The following is a 20,832-nucleotide window of genomic DNA, read 5'->3' on the forward strand; positions in this document are numbered from 1 at the left end:
TTCCCATTGTGTGTTATGAGAGTGGGTGCTCAGCACTGGGGGTGGGGCTGGATGTAGGCTTCACTTAGCTCCCAGCACCCTCCTGGCTATCCTTGGGTCGAACTCAAGATGCACTTCTAGGGTGAGGCTGTGAGGAAACACCAGGTCTACTGGAATCCTTGTCTGGAGTAAACATAGGAGCCCCCGAGAGGTCTCTGTAACCAGGTAGTGCTGGGCTCAGGGGACCCCCTCTCCTTATGCCTTAGCTTTGGTTACAGAGACAGGCTCTTAGAATTTCTGTTCCTTTTTCAGTAAACTGAGGATAATAATAGCATCTTGAGAGATTGGGGAATTACAAGAGCTAACACATGAGGAATCATAGAGTAGAAGATGTAATACTTTTCAGTATTTTCCCTTCCTTCTTTCCATCCTTTCTGCTTTCCATCATCCATCCATCCATCCATCTTTCTATCTTTCCATTCCTTCCTCCTTCCCTTCAGCCTTACTGGCTATGTGGCCTTGGACACATTCTCCAAACCACAGTTTCCTTCTCTGCAAAATGGGTACAATAATAGAACCCACTTTATAGAGTTGTGAGGATTAAGTGAGAAGATAAAAGTATGTAAGGTGCTAACAAAGGGGCCATGAGTGCAAAGAATACTTAATACATTGTAGCTGTTTTCATCTTCCCCCTTTCTTCCCATTGTCTCTGCTTCCCTATTCTTTCCTTTGCATCCTGGGCAGATCCAGACTTCAGAAGAAGGAGCTGACGTGAGGCTCTCCGGGAAAAGACCCACTTCCTGGAGTTGTGGTCCTTTCCTGCCTGGGAGCTGTGGTCTGAGCCAGATGTCTCAGTAACATCTGGGGGAGCAGGGAAGTGGGAAGGTTTGGGCCACTTTTTGAGGAGCAGGAAACTGAGACACGGGTTGTGGGATGGGCTGATGGCAAAGCTGAAATCAAAACCCCTATTCCAGTCCCTGGCTCTTTCCAGTCCCCAGGTTGTGCAGCATGACGTTCTGGAAAAGGTAGGGAGCACCAGGGATGTGTTGAGATTTGAGGGAGGTTCTGTGTCCGCCTCCAGGCACTGCTGGAATTCTTCCCAGTGGCCCGGGAGCCGAGCAACAAGATGATGCTTTGGAGCGTTTCCACGGAGATGACACCTCATCTGTTCTAAGACTTGATTCTTTCTGGCCAGGAGGCCCCTGCCCTCCAGGATTGTGGGTACTGTCCTTTCAAATCCCCAGTGGTATCTCTTGCGGGACCTTTGCTGGATCCTACGTGTAGGCCAGAGTCTTCTTTCTCCCCCTGCCTTCGCATCCAAGAGGGGTCTACACTTTCTGTCTCCACTGCCGTCTGATGTACCCCAGGTTACGGGTGTTCTCTGAGCCCCCGCAAAGATTCCTTCACATCAAAGCATTAATGATGCTGAGGAAGCCCCACCCCTAAGACTCAGGAGCACAGGGGCTGCCGAAGAGAGAGGCCGGAGTCAGGTGACCAGGACACCCCCGCCCCACCGTGAGCCTTGCCCTGAGTGACAGTCCAGAGCAAGAGGGAGGGGCAAGAGTAGGGAGAGAGACCCCTCTGCGGTCTACCTGTGGTCACACGCCAAGGCCCGTGGAAGTTGAGGGTGGGGCCGGAGCACAGAGAAGACCCGGCCGGCACCCCCATGACTGCAAGGTAGCACCGCCACCACTGCGTGTGAGGCCACTCCACGGAGACATGCAGCCTCCTCCCTCCGTCTCTCCGTTCGTCCTTTCATCTCGTCACCCATCCATACACCTCGATCCATCAGCCCACCCACCCACCCATCCATCCACCCCTCCACGCATCCATCCATCCACTCACCTTTGGCCCCTCCCTTTCTCTCTCTCACCTTCCTGCTCTCCCTCTCTCCCTTCCTCCCTTCTATCCTTCCCTTCATCTCTAAAGTCATAAGATAGTTTATTTTTTTAATTCCAGAGACCCACAAGTGAAGCTTTCTGACTGTTTCCAGTTTCTCCCCCTCCAGACTCAGGCAATCTTCTCTGTTCTAAACGTACCAAATACCAGCTCATTCTCCGAACGCGTCCCGCGCTGCGCGCCTCCGCGTTTTTGCTTGGGTACTTCACTCCGCCTGGGACTCCCTTCCATTCTAGAGAGAGCAGAAAGCTGGTGCCCTCTGCTCATTCTTCAAGACCCGGTTCAAAGGTCAACTCTTCTGCTGAGAACTCCCACCCTTCCCCAGCACAGGTGCCCTCCTACACACCCAGAGTCTCTTTCTTCTCTGTGCTCTTTCAGCTCTCTGGGCTAATGGGACTACTAAAACATTTTTTATTGTACGCTGTATTTTAAATTCAAGAAATACCTTAATGACCTCTTGTAAAACTTTCAGGCAACACGGATGTAGATAAAGTAAAATAGGAAGATCCTCTTCCTCCCCCTCTCATATGTGTCACCTTGTTTGGGTGTCACACAGCCAGTAAACAGAGGAGCCCAGAATGGAACCCAGTCCTGTCAGAGTCCAGGGCACATGCCCTTTATTATCAGGGTCCATGGAGTCTGGATTCTCCTGACTGTCTGCTGGGTTCTGATTCGACAGAGGGGTATGGGTTGATCCGGGGGTCTTTGGGGATCTGCCAGTGAGGGCTGGCTGGGGTTCTCAAAGCCTTAGCCCACTGCAGGTGTGTTCTTGGGGACACCCCTGCTTGGGTAAGACAATGAACACCTGTTCCACAGCAGGTGCAGTACCCTCCAGCCTCTGTCTTGGGAGATCCCTGTCAGGAAGCCCAAGGGTGGGTTCTGCTCTCAGAGTCCCCTACTCCATGGCCCCCTTTAGGGACTAAATGGCCCCCCTCCTCCCATCAAACTAGTGCGTCAGCCCCAAGTTCAACAAATACATATTGCCAAGCTCTGTTTGAGACGCTGGGACAGAGAAGAGGCCCCAGTGACCCTGGCGGCTCTGCTTCTCACCCCAGCAACCCGATGCCCCTGCTAAGACTTGATTCTTTCTGGCCAGGTTGCCTTTCTTGGTGGCCCAGGTGTGAGAACTGAACGACAGCATTCGCTGGTGCCCCCAGCTCTGCGATGGGGGACTCAAGACCTGGCTGCGAAGGATGCACGCAGACAGGAACAAGGCGACGGACGGCCCCGAGTTGGTAAGTGAGCCCTGTACCACTGCCCCGCCCCCACAGGTGGAAGAAGAAAGGGGCAAGGGGTGGCGGGAGGGTACCTGGTGGCCGTGCCTTCGCATCCTCTGCATCATCCGGGACTCACGACTAGGCTGCCGGGAACGGCGCTGCCGACTGTGGCCACCAGGGAGCGTCCCGGGCCCGTCGCAGCGAGAGAGGAGGCGGGGTCTCAGAAACGAGGGAGGTGACGCGGCTGAGCAAGGAGGAAACGGTGGGGCGGTACGTGGTCTTCTGGAAGCTATTACCGCTGCCTTACTTTCAGGCAGCACTTGTGTGCTTTGCCAAGGCTTAGGAAAGTGGGGTTTGCTTTGTGGGGTGTCGAGTGATTGGGGTGGGGAGGGGGGCAGTAGAAGAGAGGGGACTTCTAAGAATACAGTTTCCAGGAGGAGTCCAGAACGGGGAAGTTGGCAGTGTCGCCTTGTGCATCATGTGTATTTATGTAAACCTAGATGCACGCGTCTGGAGGTGCCCTGCACGCACTCCTGTTGTGTGTGAGGGTGAACGCATGTGCACACATGTTTCTATAGCCTGTGTTTATGTATGCACGCTTTGGGGGACATTGTGTATGTGGACATATGATCCGTGCACAAGCAGCTGGCGTGGGTGTGTTGTGTGTGTGCATACTGTATTCTGAGTTCAGGCCACCTTCCCTTACCCCTTACAGGAGCCTCTCCCCTGCAGGGAACAGGGTGCTGGTGCAGGGAAAGGTCAGCCCCTCGGAGCTGAAGGCCATTGAGGGGAGTTGTGCCTGCTGTTGACCGTTCCCTTTCTGGGGTGGTCGGAGCTGGGTTCTCCAGCCTTCTCAGAGAACTTCTTGGCTCCAAATCGTAATGGTGATAGCCATGATTCATTCATTGATTCATTCATTCATTTCACAGCTATTTAATGAATGCCTATTCTAGACCAGGTACCATGTGGAATGCTAGAATCACAAGGAAAAGAACAGACAGGGGCCCTGGACCTACAAGTTCACAGCCCTGTGGAAGACATAGACATGAGTCAAATAGCCACAAAGTAAATATCAAGTTACAAGCTGTATTAGGTTGTATAAGAAATACAGGGAACAATGTGAATGTAAAACAAGGCACCTGGTATAGTGTGGGAAATGAGGTAAGGCATCTAGGCACCAAAAACTGCATGTGCAAAGGTCCTGAGTCAGTGTGGCCAAAGAGCTGGAAGAGGATCCATGGGGATGATCTGCAGCTGTCACTCCAGGATGTAAGAAACAGCTTGAACTCTCAGGAGCCTCCTTGATGGAATTGGCACAAAGGACTCTTGGACTGTTGGTCCTTAGCAAGTGTCTAGTCCAGTTCCTCCTTGTACAGATGGGAAAACTGAGGCTCAGAGAGGGAAAGGGCCTTGCCCAGAGCCACACAGCAAATTGGGGACAGACTTTGGAATTGAGCTCAGGATATCTATAAGTATCGTATGATAATCATATGATACTTATATACTAATTATAATTAACATACATACTCATACAACATTCATAATCCATCTTGACTCAGAATTTGCCCCTCACTGCAGGCTCTTGTCCTCATCTGTCACTCATCCCACCACTTCCACAGCTTCCATTCTGATGCCCAGCAGGAAGGGGCCTTGTGGCAGGCGACCCATGGCTGGCCCTCCCCTAGTGCCGTCCAGCTGCCTCTTCCCTGCCTCTGGGTGCTGGGCTCCTTCCTGGGCTCCAGCTCTCTCGGGAGGGTCCGTATGTCTCATCTCCCACCTGTGACCAAAAATCAGTGAGGCCGCCCCTTCCAGTCCTGGGCTCCATACGCAGTGGTTGTTCTCGCTGCCTCTAGAAGAGCCAGTGGCTTGCTTCTCTCTGTCTTACAGCAACAGTTCCATAAAGTCAGCCCGCATCCTCCTCCACGGAGTCAGAGGGAATATCAGTAAGTTTCCAGTGGGGAATGAGTCTGAGCCCAGGTCACTGGGAGCTCTTTGACCTTGAGGGCTCACTGGACCCCTCTGCGGGAGACCAGAGTCCACCCTGGGATGAATCTCCCCTTCAGGCCTCTGTCTCCTGTGAAACCAAGTGGAACCCTGCTGTGAGGTCAAGGGTCAGCTTGTGCACGCCTTAGGATTCCGTCCTGGAGTTTGGAGTTTTGCCTGGAGCTGGCATCAGACACGGAGGGGGCAGAATTTTTTGTTTAGTGTGACAGTTGTCAGTACCTCTAGTGAAATTGATGCTTCTGGGCCAGCCTAGCTGAAGTGGACCTCCTCCCGGGCCAGTGACCATGGATTCCTTAAGGAATTCTGTAAACATGTGTCCAGCTCTGAGAGTCCCCCAGCTTTGTGGGGACCGAGGATGGGCAGCTGTCCTCAGCTGCATTCCCTGGAGCAGTGATTCTCAAACTTGAGCGGTGCATCAGAATCACCCCTAGGGCTATTAAGACACAGGTGGCTGGGCCCTGAGAATCTGCATGTCTAACAAGTTTCCAGGTCCTGCTAATGCAAAGACCACACTTTGAGAGCCACCAGCTAAGGAGCAGAGGCTAAGACAAGGCTTTGGGTGTAGTGATGCTTTGAGGGAGGGTCCTCAGGCAAAGCCTTACAAGGGAGGGAGGGAAGGAGGAGAAGGGGTGATGTCCAGCCGTGGCCACAAGGGGGCTCTGGAGCACAAATTGCATCAGAGTGGCTCCCTTTGGCTGCGGGGAGAGAGGCTGGTCTTTCCTACCTCAACCTCCTTCAACCCTGCTTCCCACAGGTGAGCGTCGCCTGGACCCAGATGTCCACCTTTTAGATCTGTACCACACCAACCCCCATGGCGAGTGGGGGTCATCATACAGAACCCCACCTAAGCCCCTGGGCTCTAAGAAGCAGCCTGGATGCCGCATCCCTGCCCCTGTGGGCTGGGCGTACTCGGCGTGGGAGCACAGGTACTTAAGGAGAAGGTCGAGATTGTCCTCCAAGGTGACCTTCTCCTCTGAGATGCCTCTCAGAACCCACAAAGGACCCCGTAGAACCACACACACTGAGCCCTCACTCCAGGGTGGGCTCCTACACCACGCTCGCTGTACGCCAACACCTCTTGCGGACTTAGACCTGCATGGATTTTTGTCTGTGATTCCCAGCCCTGAGGAGAATAAAAAACATAGCACCCCTATCAAGGGGCAAGTTTTCCTTTTTTTCCAGGAAAAAATTGCTTTGAGAATGGCCCTATGATGTATAGTGGACAGAACTGGAGAAGAAGCCAGGGGAGCTCTGTGGCCTTGGGCAAGCCTCTTGCCCTTTCTGAGCCCTTGTGAAAGAGGAGAGGATTGGGCCTCGGTGAAGGGGAGCAAGCACTGTGGCCAGGAACAGCCCCAGAGGGGACTGGAAAGAGGAAAAACCTCTCCCTTCACAGTGCCCATATTTTAAATATTGCTTTGGACAATCATGTCATTTTGTAAAATGGTATTTAAGTTCTGTTTGAACATTAAGGGCATAAGTTACATGTCACTTTTACTTCATTCAAGTTTTTTTCTCCCCAGTCTAGCTCTCAGTGGGTGTTGTCCTTCCAGTGAGCTAACATGGGAGCTTGGTGATGAGGACGTCTTGCTGTGTTTCTCAACGTGGTCTGTTCACACCTTGAACCTGCAGCCACCCAGAGGGGCCAGGAAGAGAATCAGAGGGGGAGGGTTGGAGTCATGACGACAGTTGTTGAAGGGCAGGGGGCTGCAGGGGCAGCTTCTCTGGGCTCCTGTCCCACCCCTCTCCTATGGTCCCAGGTCTCTTCCTCCTCTTTCCGCTACCCTGGGTCTGTCTCCTTGGGACAGGTGAAGCCTCATTCATTCAACAATGAATTTATTAAGCCCTTCATATATGCCAAGAGCTTTATAAGTTTAATCTTCACAGTAATCCAGGTCTTCATTTGTGTTCCCCCAGAAGCAGACCCTGAAATCATGATTCAAGGGCAAAGAGTGATCCCAGGAAACACAAGGGAGTGGGACGTTAAGAAGGGGCGGCAGCCCATAAAAGGATGCATCATCAAGCAAGTTACCACTGTGGGCACCAGAGCTTAATTCTCCTGGAGAGCTCTGAGAAACAATGGAGAAGATACTCATCAGTTACCCACACCCAGAGGGCAAGGGACCTGGGTATTTATTCGTCAGCTCCTGTGAGTGATTGGCTGAGGGCTCCTCCTGACGAGTGTGGGCATTTTGTTCCCTGGCACTTCCAGCCAGCATGAGCACAGGCATAGTTTGCTCCGGTAGCCAGAGATAGCCCTCAGGTAAAGGGATGTAGATGCTGGCAATTAGAAGTTAACCACTGGACACTGAAATGGTAGGTGATGAAAGGATATTGCTGGTGCATTGATAGTACCTGCTTGACCCTGTAAGGTGATGACGATGATGGTGATGATAATGGGTGTGATGGTGAGGATGGTGATGTTGTTACTTCTGCTGCAGCTGCTGATATTTGATGGTGATGATGATGGTGATGGTGATGACAGTGATGATACCAAGAGTTTTATAAACTTAATCTTCACCATAATCCAGTGTTTTAGTTTGAGTGAGGATGTGAGGACGGCAGCTAATGGTCACTAAGCACTAAGTACGTACCAGGTGCTTTACATATGTTAACTCCTTTAATCCTCACAACAATCTTCTGAAACACAGTATTATTATGGCCAATAAATGACAGGATTCAATACCAATGCAGGTTAGTCTGGTGTCAAGATGCAAGCTCTTAACTATTTTAGACTACAGATCCACACTATTTTGCCTTAAATATCTATATTTTAAACTATTTTCATGATAATCACTTTGTCAGTCTCCGCTTCTCTCTCCCCACCTCCCACAATGCAAACACCCTCAGAAGCAGAAAGAGGGAACCAAGAAAACTTAGTGAGGAGGGATCGACATTAATCCTAGAACTGCTGGCAGGGCATTTGGAGATTGTAGCAGGTTACGAGCATTTAAGTGGTCTCAGTTTCCCCAGCAGCCACATTCGAAGAGCATAGAATGGATAAAGCTTGAGTTTAGCCCAGCAGTAGACCCAAAGTCCTGTGAAATAGGTATTACCATGGTCCCATTTTACATATGAAGGAATTGAAGTTCAGAGACGCTAAACTATGTGTCTAAAGTCACACTGAGAGTGAGAATCTTGGATGCCCGATTCCAAATCCATTGCTTTTTCAGCCACACCACAAGTGCCTGAAGCAGGAACAGGACCTGGTAGGTGCTCGTGGGAGAGGACAGTCAGGAGCAGACACAGGGAGATTGGGCACATTTTCCATGTGGGGCTCAGCTAGAGTTGCTGCTTCTGTTCCTCAATTCCTCCCTGCCTGCTGCAAACCACCTCCAAGCCCTGTTGGATCTCCCACCAAAATGTACCCCAATCCCCCCCCCACTTCACTCCTTTGCTCCTACTATCATCCTAGTCCAAGCCTCTGTCATCTAGATGCCTTTGATGATGATGATGATGGTGGTGATGGTGATGGTGGTGATGATGATGGTGATGATGGTGATGATGATGGTGGTAGTGGTGATGGTGATGATGATGATGGTGGTAGTGATAATGATGGTGGTGATGGTGGTGATGATGTTGGTGATGGTGTTGGTGATAATGACAGTGGTGGTGATGGTGGTGATGATGATGGTGGTGGTAGTGATAATGATGGTGGTGATGGTGGTGATGATGTTGGTGATGGTGTTGGTGATAATGACAGTGGTGGTGATGGTGGTGATGATGATGGTGGTGGTGGTGATGGTGATGATGATGATGCTGGTGGTGGTGATGGTGATGGTGGTGATAATGATGGTGGTGATGATGGTGGTGGTGATGGTGGTGATGGTGGAGGTGATGGTGGTGATGGTGATGGTGATGACGATGGTGGTGGTGGTGATGATGATGATGATGGTGGTGATGATGATGGTGGTGGTGATGTTGATGGCAGTGGTGGTGGTAGTGGTGATGGTACAAAGTCTCAGTGGCTTCCATGCCTTTTAACTACTCTCTCTCCTTGCCCTCCTATCTATCCTCTGTATAGCAGCCATAGTGACGCTTGTAAAACAAAAATTCAATTCTACTAAAAGCCCTCTTACTGAAAACCTTCCAGAGGGATCCCACACCACTTAAAGTAGTATCCCAACTCCTTACCCTGGCCTATGAGGTCCATCCATTGTCTCTGATGACACTTCACCCACCCTGCCTGTCACTTTGCAGAGCCAGCCACATGAGCCTCCTTTCCATTCCTCAGACATACCAGGTTCATTCCTGCTTTTGGGCATCTGCACGTGCTGTTCTCTCTGCCCAGAACATTCTCCCCTCAGTTACTCTCACAGCCAGCTTCTTTCACCTCCTGGTCTCAGCTCACATGTCCCTTCCTTCCAGAGGCCTTCTCTGACCCCTTTGAACTGTTTGAAGTTGCTTCCTCTCTCTCTCTCTCTCTCATCACCTTAATTAATTTTCTTCCTAGAATTTATCATTACCTGAAATTATCACATTTAATTAGTTTTTCCCCATCTGTGACCCTGACTAATATGTAACCCCGGGCTTCCCTGGTGGCGCAGCGGTTGGGAGTCTGCCTGCCGATGCGGGGGACGCGGGTTTGTGCCCCGGTCCGGGAGGATCCCACATGCCGCGGAGCAGCTGGGCCCGTGAGCCATGGCCGCTGGGCCTGCGTGTCCGGAGCCTGTGCTCCACGGCGGGAGGGGCCACAGCAGTGAGAGGCCCATGTACCGCAAAAAAAAACCACCAAAAATGTAACCCCATGAAAGCAGAGACCATGTGGGACTTTGCTCACCTTTGTGGATATAATGGTGCATAGTAGGTGCTCAGTAAAAATCCACTGGATGAATGAACAGATACACGAATCCCTCTCTGCTCCTCTATTTCCTCCAGAAACTGTTGTCCTCCCTACCTGACTTAACTCTACCTCCCTGGTTTGATGTGTGAAAATGAGGAAATGACCTATAGCAAGTGCTCATTCAGGGTTGTCATTATTATTATTAATTATCAACAAGAGCCAGGCAGCCTGAAATGGTGAGTGATGATATTATCTCCCCCATGGTTCTCAGCACCTGCTCTGGTCCCATGGCATGCTTCATCCCCTCATTAACAGGGTTGGGATCCCAGGGAGCTGTGTGGTTGGAGGGACAATCCTCTAACCTTAGCAGGAGGAGGGGCATGTGCTTCGGTGGGTGCCGGGAGCCCAGGTCTGGCTGTGTTAACTTTGTAGTCAGAGAGGGCCACCAGCCATCAGCGGAGGAGGCCAGTTTAATCACATGTTAGTTTCCCTATTCATCTTCAGCGCTATCCAAGGGCTCACCTTTTCCCACCCTGTGGCATCATGGTGACTGATGATCTCACACCAGCCCTGCTGCTGGGTTAGCACAGCTCACAGAGGGTGCCCAGCTTCTGCAGGCTCTTTGCCGGCTGGACTTGGGCCGAGGTCATGTTTCTTTTAAGGTGCCTTGTTATGGACTGAATTCCATCCACCACCCAAACTCATATGTTGAAGCCATAACCCCACAAGGTGACTGTATTTGAAGATCCGGTTTTAAGGAGGTAACTAAGGTTAACCAAGGTCAGAACCCTAACCCTGATCCCATAGGACTGGTGTCCTTATAAGAAGATGAGACACTAACATGCTCTCTATATCTGTGGGCACACAGAGGAAAGGCCATGTGAGGACACAGTGAGGAGGCAGCTTTCTGCGAGCCAGGAAGAGAGTTCTCACCAGAAACCAAATTTTCTAGCACCTTGATATTGGACTTCTAGTTCCCAGAGCTGTGAGAAAATAAATGTCTGTTGTTTAAGCCCCCAGGCTGTGGTATTTTGTTATGGCAGCACAAACAGACTAAAACAAGCCCTTGCAGCCTCCAGTTTCTGAGAGGGAGGAGGGTGGGATTTGGAAAGACGCCCTCCAGTGGGAGCATTTCCTTTGGCAAATGGTGAAAATGACCCCTGAGCAGAGGAAACGTCTCACCTGTCATTCAGGTGAGTGCTTCCCCGGGAGGGGCAGTGCTTACAGGGTGTCACCCTGGGCTGGCTGGTAGATGGGGCTCCAGTCCAGCTCCATGGGGCTGCAGGTAACTTGCCCAAGAGAAAGATTCATCTGCTGTTTCTACACCACAGAGGGTGGGGAGGATGAAATGAGGGAGTCTGCAGTCACTCGCCAATGACATTCAATGCCAGCTAGAGCGCAGCGCTGGGTTAGGCTGGGGCGAGAGTAGTAAACCATCAGGGAGGGTCCCAGGGCTCAGGGAACTCACAGACGACTGAGAAACACACACTAACTTAGAAACAAAATGATCTCACATCATGATAAAATTCAGAGAAAATGAAGCAGAGAGAGAGAGATGGGGGAGGAGAGAGACAGAGAATGCAGGGGGTGGGAACATGGGTGGATCTTTGTTTCGAGTGGCCAGAAAAGGGTCTTAGATTTGGGGCCCCTAGGAGCAGACTCTGAGCCAAGTATTTGGGAGGTGGTCTCAGGAAGACCCAGTGAGAGTAGAGACGTGAGATGGGGAAGGGCTGGAGCCGGTGAAAGGTGCATCAGTGAGCGCGTTAGAGCCGTGGGCTGCTGGGGCTCAGTGCTGCATGGATTTCTGGGAAAATGTGTAGTTATACCTCTAATGCAGGCCAACCCAGGAGTAAAGAAGATAGGGCATTATCCACCAACTCGTCCTTGATGGGTTGAGTGCCATCCCAGGAGTGTTAACTCCCTGCCTGGTCCACCAGTACTACAGGTACACAGGCTGGGCACCTTCCTGTGCCAGAGAAAGATCTTGCGCAGAGAGGCCGAGGTGCTTGCAATCGGAAGCCGTGGTGTGTGTGCCAAGGGGCGTGCGTGGAGACAATGTGCACGGAGTGTCTGCTGCTGAACACCTCTCTGAGGAGGTGACAATGTAACTGACACCGAAATGAGGAGAAGGGGCCAGCCATCAGAAGAGCTGGGAGAAGAGGTTTGCAGATAGAGGGAACAGAAACGACTCAGCCAGGGCCGTAGTTGCTGGAGCACCAGGGCAGAGAGGTTGTCTGGGGCAGCTGGGCTAAGGGATGGATCAGGCTCCCTCCCTGAGATTCCCCAACCCCTCCCCCACCCCTTCACCCAGGCCCCTCCCCCCTTTGTCCTCACCTACAGCAGGATCACTCCACACCTGTCCCCTTGCTCCTCTGCTCCCCATGTTGGCACCACGTTTTCTGAACTTACTCTGTCTTCTCTGGCCCCAGAGCCTTAGCTTGTGCTTTTCCCTCTTCTGAGAATGCACTTCCACCCCATTTCTGCCTGCTGAAAATTTCCAACATGCAATCAGCAAAAATGTCTACTGAGAGACAGGCACTGGAGATGGAGCGTTGAATAATCAACAGAGACCTTCCTTTCAGAGTTTACCGGTCTAGTGAAGGAACAATGATGTTAAAATAACTCAGCCCACAAATTGCTATTTGTTACTTGCCATTGTATTGCTAATTACAGTTGTGGGGAGTGAAAGGAAAGAGAGGGGAAGTGGACTAGGTCTGAAGTTTCCCAGGAGGCTGAAAGACGAACAGGTGAGAGGTGGAAGGGCCCCCTGGGCAGGAGGGGGTGTGTTAGCCGCTGAGCGGAGGAACTTAGCGTGGAGGAGGCACTGAAAGGCTGACGTGGCTGGAGTTGAGAGAGGGCAAGGGGGCAGTGGGCAGACAGGGCAGGGACGGCAAATGGATCCAAAGAAATTTGGGAAGACTGGAAGGGTTTAAATCTACCAAACCACCGGCCTGGAAATTCTGAGACTGCCCCCAGGTTGGCTCTTAGCAAAACTAAATATGGCCCCAAACGCCCCTGTCTGTTGGTCTGCTCTGGGATCTGGTTGGTGTCCCTCACTGCCCCAGGCCCTCTCAAGGGGTCTCATATATTCTTCGAGGCCTTCATTCAAGTCCCTCCTCTCGGAGAAGCCTTCTAACCTTGAAATCAGAATAGATCTCGCCCCCCACGTCCTCCCCGCACTTGGCCCTTGGCTCTCAGGGGCCCTGGTGTGAAGGTGAACATTCCTCTGGCTGCCGCTGGGGGAAGGGCAGCCCAGGCTCTGCGGGGATGAGGATGGGAGGGTGCTGCCTGGTACCTGGCTGTGGGCAGGTGACTCTCCCCCTGCACGTCGCGGGATCCACACCCCTGCCTGCCCCTCACGCCTGGATTCTGTAGGATACGTGCAATTACGATCTATAAGGGACTTCATCCATAGACTGCGGGTGGCGGGGAGGGGTGATCTCCTGTCCTGATTTTCAGGTCTCGGTGGGGAACAAGCCAAGATCCACTGCTGTGCTTTGCAAGTCCCTGGAACCAGGGCTAGGGTGGTAGAAACGAAAAACGATTCCTGGCAAACCCATCCTGCTGCCTCCTGCCCCCTCCGCGGGCTGCTCAGAGGGTGGGAGATGCCTTCTATTGAGAACCCCTCTTTCCACACCAGCCACTTTACGTTCTGGGAGAGGGGAAGGGGAGCCACTTTCATTGTCCCTGAACGTTGACTGGCAGGAGGCCCAGGGAGGGAGCTCCTCAATAGGGAATCTGCAGCTGCCTGTCTTTAAGGTAAAATTACCGTAATTACTCCAATTACCAAATCCATCAAGAGCTTTGGACTGAGGAGGCCGGGTGAACAATCAGTTCTGAGGAGTGTGAGTCATGGGGTTGGAGGCACAAAGTGTAGGAGGGGGCAGCAGTTGATGTTCGACCAGGCTCTTGATTGGGGTGGGGGTGGGGAAATGCAGAGAAATCATGATTAGCCAAGACCCTGCTTTGCTGCCTCAGTGAGATTTTTCTCCTATATTGGAAAGAAAATTTTTTAAAAACCCTCTCTCTGGCTTCTCCTTTCACAGAACCCTGCACCCTGTGGCCAACTGACTTTGTTTGTCTTTACCTCCTATGAGAGTTAAAAGAAACAAAACAAAATAAAACAAAAAAACCCAGCTGGCATCTCATACGCTCTTGCTGTGGGCCAAGCCCTGTGCAAAGAGCTTTTCAGCTTTCATCCCTTCCAACCTCATGGAGCAGGTTTACTCCAGTTTTACAGATGTGGGCGTTGTGCCTTTCCTCGTGGCTTAGATGGTCCAGACACCAGACCCTGGGCGTGGTTTGCTTCTGTGCGCCTCAGCCCTGTCGCACCTGGTAAATCTGCTCTTGGCACGTAAGAGATATTTGGTGAAGGAAATGGAGTATGAGGCTGGCAGGTTGGGTGGGTTACTGGGAAAATCACCTTACTGGTCAGGCCCCCTTAAACCACCCCATCTCCTGCCTCCCTTCTCCATCCAGCTTACAGCCTGTGCTTTGGGGCCTGGAGCTCCTGGTAGGGCTCACTCAGCCTGGAAGACGACCATGACCCCTGGGCCCACCCACTTAGACAGAAGGGTCACCCTGATCACCCATGAAGATGATTTCAATGCTGTGGAGTTGTGTATATTTTACCACTACTCAAAATGTATACATAACATAAAATCTACCATTTTAACCATTTTTAGGTGTGCAGTTCAGTGACATTAAGTACATTCACGTTGTTGTACAACCATCGCCACCATGCATCTTCAGAATGTTTTCATCTTCCCAAACAGAAACTCCATACCCATTAAATAGTAACTCCCCACTCCCCTCTCCCTCCAGCCTCTACCAGTAACCACCGTTCTATTTTCCATCTCTATGAATTTGACTCCTCTAGGTACCTCGTGTAAGTGGAATCATACAACATTTGTTCTTCTGTGTCTGGCTTATTTCACTTAGCAGGATGTCTTCAAGGTTCATCCATGTTGTAGCATGTGTCAGAATTTCATTCCTTTTAGAGGCTGAATAATGTTCCCTGGTTTGTATAGACCACATTTTGTTTATTTGTTCATCCATTGATGGACATTTGGTTGTTTCCGTCTTTCGGTTATTGTGAATAATGCTGCAATGCACAGGGGTGTAAAGTATCTGTTTGAGTCCCTGCTTTCAGTTCTTTTGGGTATAGACCCAGAAGTGGAATTGCTGGATCATACAGTTATTCTATGTTTAATTTTTTAAGAAACCATCATACTGGTATATATATTTTTTACCACAATTTAAAAATACCCCCCAAAATGATGTTAACTGTTACATGATTATTTCCGCCACACGCTGAATAAAATGGACATTCCAAGAAGGGGCACCCTCTGCTACTCTGCCAGACGACTCATATACCTCTTTGAAAAGCGTGGCTATCATTCATTCATTTATTTACTAATTCTGCAAATATTGGCTGGATACCCTGTGTCAGGGACCCTGCTAGATTCCAGGGATATAATGATGAGGAAACTGGACACAATCCCAGACTCCAGGGCTTACAGCCTGGAGGGGAGGCAGGCCTCAGAGGCATCAAAGGCCCAGAGCCATTCTCAGAGCCCAGACCTAGAGGCAGTGTCTCAGCCCGCAGCAGGGATGCTGCTTGGTGGGCTGGCCCAGACCCTGGTGTCCCTTCTCTTCCCTAGGTCTCAGGTCTCTCATTTGTGAAATGGGGATGATCAGTCCCCCCTCCCCACTTTATTGGCGTGGCAAGATGGGACTCTCTTCCTCTCATTTTCCTTCCCCATGTGTGAGATCAGTAAGAGAATTATCATGCCCATTTTACTGACAAGCAGACTGAGGTTTAGTGAGGCAGAGCCAGTCCCGTGCCAGCCCTACTGAGTTCTCAGCAGGGTCTTTCACTGGACAGTCTCCCTCTGTGGATCTTCTCTCCAGTCCCCAGTCTTCCTCAGCCTGTGGGGCACTGACCACTCCTCCAGCTGGGCTCCTGCTGAAGGTGTCTGAGGGCAAAGACACTGGGGCTTCGCAGGAACCTCCCAGGGCATCTCCCCCTGATTTGCTTCGTTCTACCTGGCATGGAGCACTGGGCTCCAGCTGAGGCATCAGTTCCCACAGTTCTGGAAGTTGGAAGTCCAAGATCAAGATGAGGCAGGTTTGGTTCCTCCTGAGGTCTCTCTCCTTGCCTTGCAGATGGCTGCCTTTCTGCTGCATCCTCACATGGCCTTTCCTCTGTGTGTGTGCATCCCTGGTGTCTCTTCCTCTTCTTATAAGGACCTCAGACTTTTATGACCTAACTTAACCTTAATTACCCCCTCAGACTTTTATGACCTAACTTAACCTTAATTACCCTATCTCCAAATCCAATCACATTGGGGGTTAGGGCTTCAACCTCTGAAATTTGGGGGCGACACTTGTGGACACAATTCAATCCATAACAACTACTCAGAAACTAAAAGGAGGAAATTAATGATAAATAAGAGAAGCCAGACACAAAATGTATACACTGTGTGATTCCCATGATACAAAATGCTAGAAAGGTCAAAACAAGTCTATGGTCATGGAAAGCACATCTGTGGCAGCTGGGGCTGGAGGGATGGGTGGGAGAGTCCGTGGGGGGCTTGACTGCAAAGGAGCAAGAGGGAACTTTCTGGGGTGATGAAAATGTTGCATCTTGATTGGGGTGGTGGCTGTCTGGATGTATACATTTGCCCAAACTCACTGAACTGTACACTGAAAATGGGTGCGTTTTATTCTATGTACAATTATGCCTCAATAAAACAACAAATTAAAAACCCTACTTCAAAGGGTTAAAAATAAGGTTCAAGTTAGGTGGTTGTTCAGAGTAGATGAGCTAACTGCCTGCAAAATGCTTAGATAGGAGTCTGGCACAGAGTAAGTAAATGGTAACCATGGTAACCAGAAAACAAAACTTTTGCTCATAAGTGGGGCAAGAGAGAGAAATAAACACAGAGGGCACACGTGGGAGGGGAAGGGGAGGGGGATGAGGGGAGAGGAAGAGCAGACAAGCAGGGGCTGTGAACTTGGTTCCCTGGGATCATCGCTCCCTGCTGACCCAGGGGAGGAGCCCCCATCACCTGTCAGCATCTTCTGGGCCCCGGGGACCAGCCACCCACAACTCAGCCCTTGCTCTGTCCCCAGCCTGCTTTTCTTCATTCATTCATTCATTCCTCCTCTGAACATACACACTGGACCACTACCCAGTACATCAAAAGGCATCAATAGCTTCTTGTATTTACTGAGTGCGTTTTGGGTGCAGGACACTGCTCAGCGCTGGACATTTTATGTTGAACCAAATGAAAGAGCAGATGTTTGACAGGTTTTCACTCCCAGAAATGGCAGCTTACTGTGGTTCAACCAGATACATGTTCACGTTCCATCCTCTGTAGAGGAGATACTGTAATTCTCCCCTTTGCGGCTGAGAAGAGTGATGTTTGGGAAGGTGAAGTGGCTGGCCCGAGGTCCCACAGCTATAAGTGGCTGGATTTGAATGCAGGTCTGACTCTGAAACCCTTATGTTACATGTTCCTTGCCCTTAAAGAGCCAGTCTAGTGGGGAGATGAACACATTAAGCATGTCTCCCTGGGTCTCCCCGCTGAGGATCTCCCCTGAGTCCCCAGACAGGCTGCCCCCTGCTCTTTAGACTCTGGGTATGAGAGTCCTTGGTCTTCTGAGGATGCCAAGGCCCTACCACGCCTGACCGCGACTCCCTTGCCCACCAGGACATCCTACCCCAGCCTGGCCTGCCTCCTTAGGCCTTGGGGGGCTTGTACGGGCAGAGCTGGCTGGGCCCCGGCTGCGGCAGTGTACGTGCTCTTCTGCTGCCCCAGGATTTGGCCTCATTCTGCCCATCTTATCCTCACTCCGGGCCAGCCCCTCGCCAGCCTTGCCCTCTTTCCAGCCTCCCTCTGAGTTTCTGTTTGTCTTTAATTCACAGCTCATTAACAGATGAAAGAAGTAGAGATACCCTGTGTCCAAGAGTCCCTCAGGCAGCCACCCCCCACCCCACCCCCACACCCTCCCCCCCACCCCGCCTCATACTCTGTGATGTGCAGCCCTTGGCACAAGGCAAGGGACTCTCCCTTGGTTGCTCTTTGTGAAGCAAGAGAGAGGCCGGGACCTGGCTCCGGACTCCCCCATCCATAGCTGGGCCAGACACTGAGCTGGCGGGGGCTGAGGCCGAGGCGCTGGGAAGCAGCATCAGCCCCCTCCTCCAGAGCCTGAGCAGGACAAGGACAGTTAATTCCTCTGGTGTTATCAGCTGGGCACAGGCGCTGGTTGCATAGCAACCCAGATTGCTCTCTCTCTCCAGTGCTCAAAAAGAAAAAAAAAAAAATCAGCATTTTCTCCAATTCCACATCAGTGAGATGGAAACGGACCCGGGGCAGCTCTGACTCCCTGCCCCCAAGTGTGACTAATTTCCAGGGAGCTTCTACCCATACCCCTTGGTGGGGTTCCCACTCTTAAGGCCTGCACCTCCCTCTTGCCTCGCACATACCAGGTTGGGTGTAGGAATCCACCAATCACAGTAGCATGCAGCTGGGCCAGGAGCTGAGTCTGGGTTTGTGCAGGGGAATGCTGGGCATGTCGGGGATCTGGGTGATAGGGTGTGAACTGTGGGAGCCCCGGCCAGTGCTGGCAATGGCATTGATTTCTTCATTCATGAAGAAATATTTATTGAGCACATACCGGATGCCATAACCCTAAACTCCCCAGATTTGGTGTCTGCAAATTCTTTGCCACCCCTCTCACGGACAAGTATAGTCTATTTCCCTTCCTCTTAAATCAGGGCTGGCTCTGTGGCCTCTTTGACCAGTAGAATGAGACAGTAGTGACACTGTGTAACTCTGAAACTGGGTCCTAGGAGATCAGCAGCTTCTGCCTTTGTCACTTGAAATACTTCTTCCTGGAACCCAGCCACCATGATGTGAGGAAGCTCAAGCAGCCATGTGGAAAGGCCCTCCTGAAATCTGTATCATTTGCCATATGAGAAAGTCACATGATGGCATGTGAAGCAGAAAAATCATCCAGTTGAACCCTACCAAATCCTTGACCCACAGAATCACAAGCAAATAAAATTATTCTCGCTTTAAGCTAGTAAGTTTTTTTAAATTAATTTTTATTTTATATTGGGGTGTAGTTGATTTACAGTGTTGGGTTAATTTCAGGTGTACAGAAAAGTGATTCAGTTATACATATACATGTATCCATTCTTTTTCAGATTCTTTTCCCATATAGGTTATTACAGAATATTGAGTAGAGTTCCCTGTGCTATACATAGGTCCTATCTATTGTTGATTATCTATCTTATATATAGTAGTGTGTATCTGTTAATCCCAATCTCGTAATTTATCCCTCCCCCCTACTTTTCCCCTTTGGTAACCATAAGTTTGTTTTTGAAGTCTGTGAGTCTGTTTCTGTTCTGTAAAGAAGTTCATTTGTATCATCTTTTTAGATTCTGCATATAAGTGATATCATCTGATATTTGTCTTTGTCTGATTTACTTCACTTAGTATGATTATCTCTAGGTCCATCCACGTTGCTGCAAGTGGCATTATTTCATTCTTTTTTATGGCTGAGTAATATTCCATTGTATATATGTACCACATCTTCTGTCGATAGACATCTAGGTTGCTTCCATGTCTTGGCTATTGTAAATAGTGCTGCAGTGAACATTGGGGAGCACATATCTTTTCAAAGTATGGTTTTCTCCGAAAGCTAGTACGTTTTGGAGCAGCTTGTTAGGCAATAATAACCGAGACACCAGGAAAACTTACTTTTTTCATTCATAGATTCCTAGATATCAACAACATGGCTTAGGTACCTGATGTTTCTGGGCCCTGTGTTAAGCTCCAAAGCAAAATGCCACCCAAGAGAGCTGAAGTCTAAAATGCTGGAGGGCTGAGGGGTATCAAGAGTTGGCAGAGACACAAGAGAATAGAACCAGGAGCTGAGACAGAAGCAGATAATGAATAGAGGTCATCTGTAATTAGAGGGGTCAAAAAAGGAGGTGAGGAAGGCAATCTCAGTTCCTGACCAGACCACATAGTTTTAAATTTGGGTACCAGCTCTGCTTATTTGGAAATGGGTGTCTGCACCATATTGGGAAACGTTCTGAAGCTAAGTCAGTTCCAGAGAGCTGTGATTGATTAGTGATGTCTGCAGTGGGTAGGCAAGGAGAGTATAGACATATGTGTCATACATGTGCCTCTTGAGCCCACACTGTCTGCTGGCCTCAGTGACTAACTCTACTTGGCCTGCTTGGGTGTGGAGAGAGGCTGGAAAACAGGGTGTTCAGGCAGGTTTCAGGAGGGCTGGAGCAGAGAGGACCCCACGTGTGCACTCATACTTTGAGACCCGGAGTTGCAGAGCTCCACATAAACTAGCAGGGCAGCTTCAGAGGGTTCATTTTAGCTTAGTTTTTGTTTTGTTTTGTTCATGTCTTGTATTCAATTCATTTCAAAATTCCATTGTCTCATTCTGTGAGGTTGGGTCAGATTTTCTTCACCCCTACCACACATCAAAACCACTGATTGGGACTTCCCTGGCAGTCCAGTGGTTAAGACTCCACGCTTCCAACGCAGGGGGCGTGGGTTTTATCCCTGGTCAGGGAATTAAGATCCCACATGCCACGCAGCCAAAAGATTAAAAAACAAAACAAAACAAAAAGCCGCTGATCATGGCCAACAGGCATGGGGTGGGTCAAAGTTGTGGTGTGTAGAGGGTGTGGGATGGAATGGGAGGAGATGTGGCTGGAGACCTGGGTTCTCAAAGTGTGATCCACTGACCAGCAGCATCGGCAGCCTGGGAAATTGGAAATGCAGATTCTTCGGCCTTTCCCCAAACCTACTAAATCAGAAACTCTGGGGCTGGGGCCAGAGGCTGTTTTAACAAGTCCTTCAGATGGTTCTGGCGCACGCTTACATTTTAGAAGCCCTGGGTTAGGAAGAGCAGAGA

The 20,832-nt window shown here is 50.4% G+C and overlaps 1 long non-coding RNA gene across 1 annotated transcript; it reads left to right on the forward strand.

Moving 5' to 3' along the window:
- The first annotated feature begins 2,979 nt into the window (after nt 1–2,979).
- On the forward strand, nt 2,980–7,220 carry LOC137206448 (uncharacterized). Its single transcript, XR_010934652.1, has 3 exons — nt 2,980–3,113; nt 5,854–6,025; nt 7,014–7,220. It is a non-coding gene; the product is annotated as an uncharacterized lncRNA (long non-coding RNA).
- Nucleotides 7,221–20,832: the final 13,612 nt, after the last annotated feature.

Source organism: Pseudorca crassidens, chromosome 15 (genome assembly GCF_039906515.1).
Source record: "Pseudorca crassidens isolate mPseCra1 chromosome 15, mPseCra1.hap1, whole genome shotgun sequence".
NCBI classification, from domain to species: Eukaryota; Metazoa; Chordata; class Mammalia; order Artiodactyla; family Delphinidae; genus Pseudorca; species Pseudorca crassidens.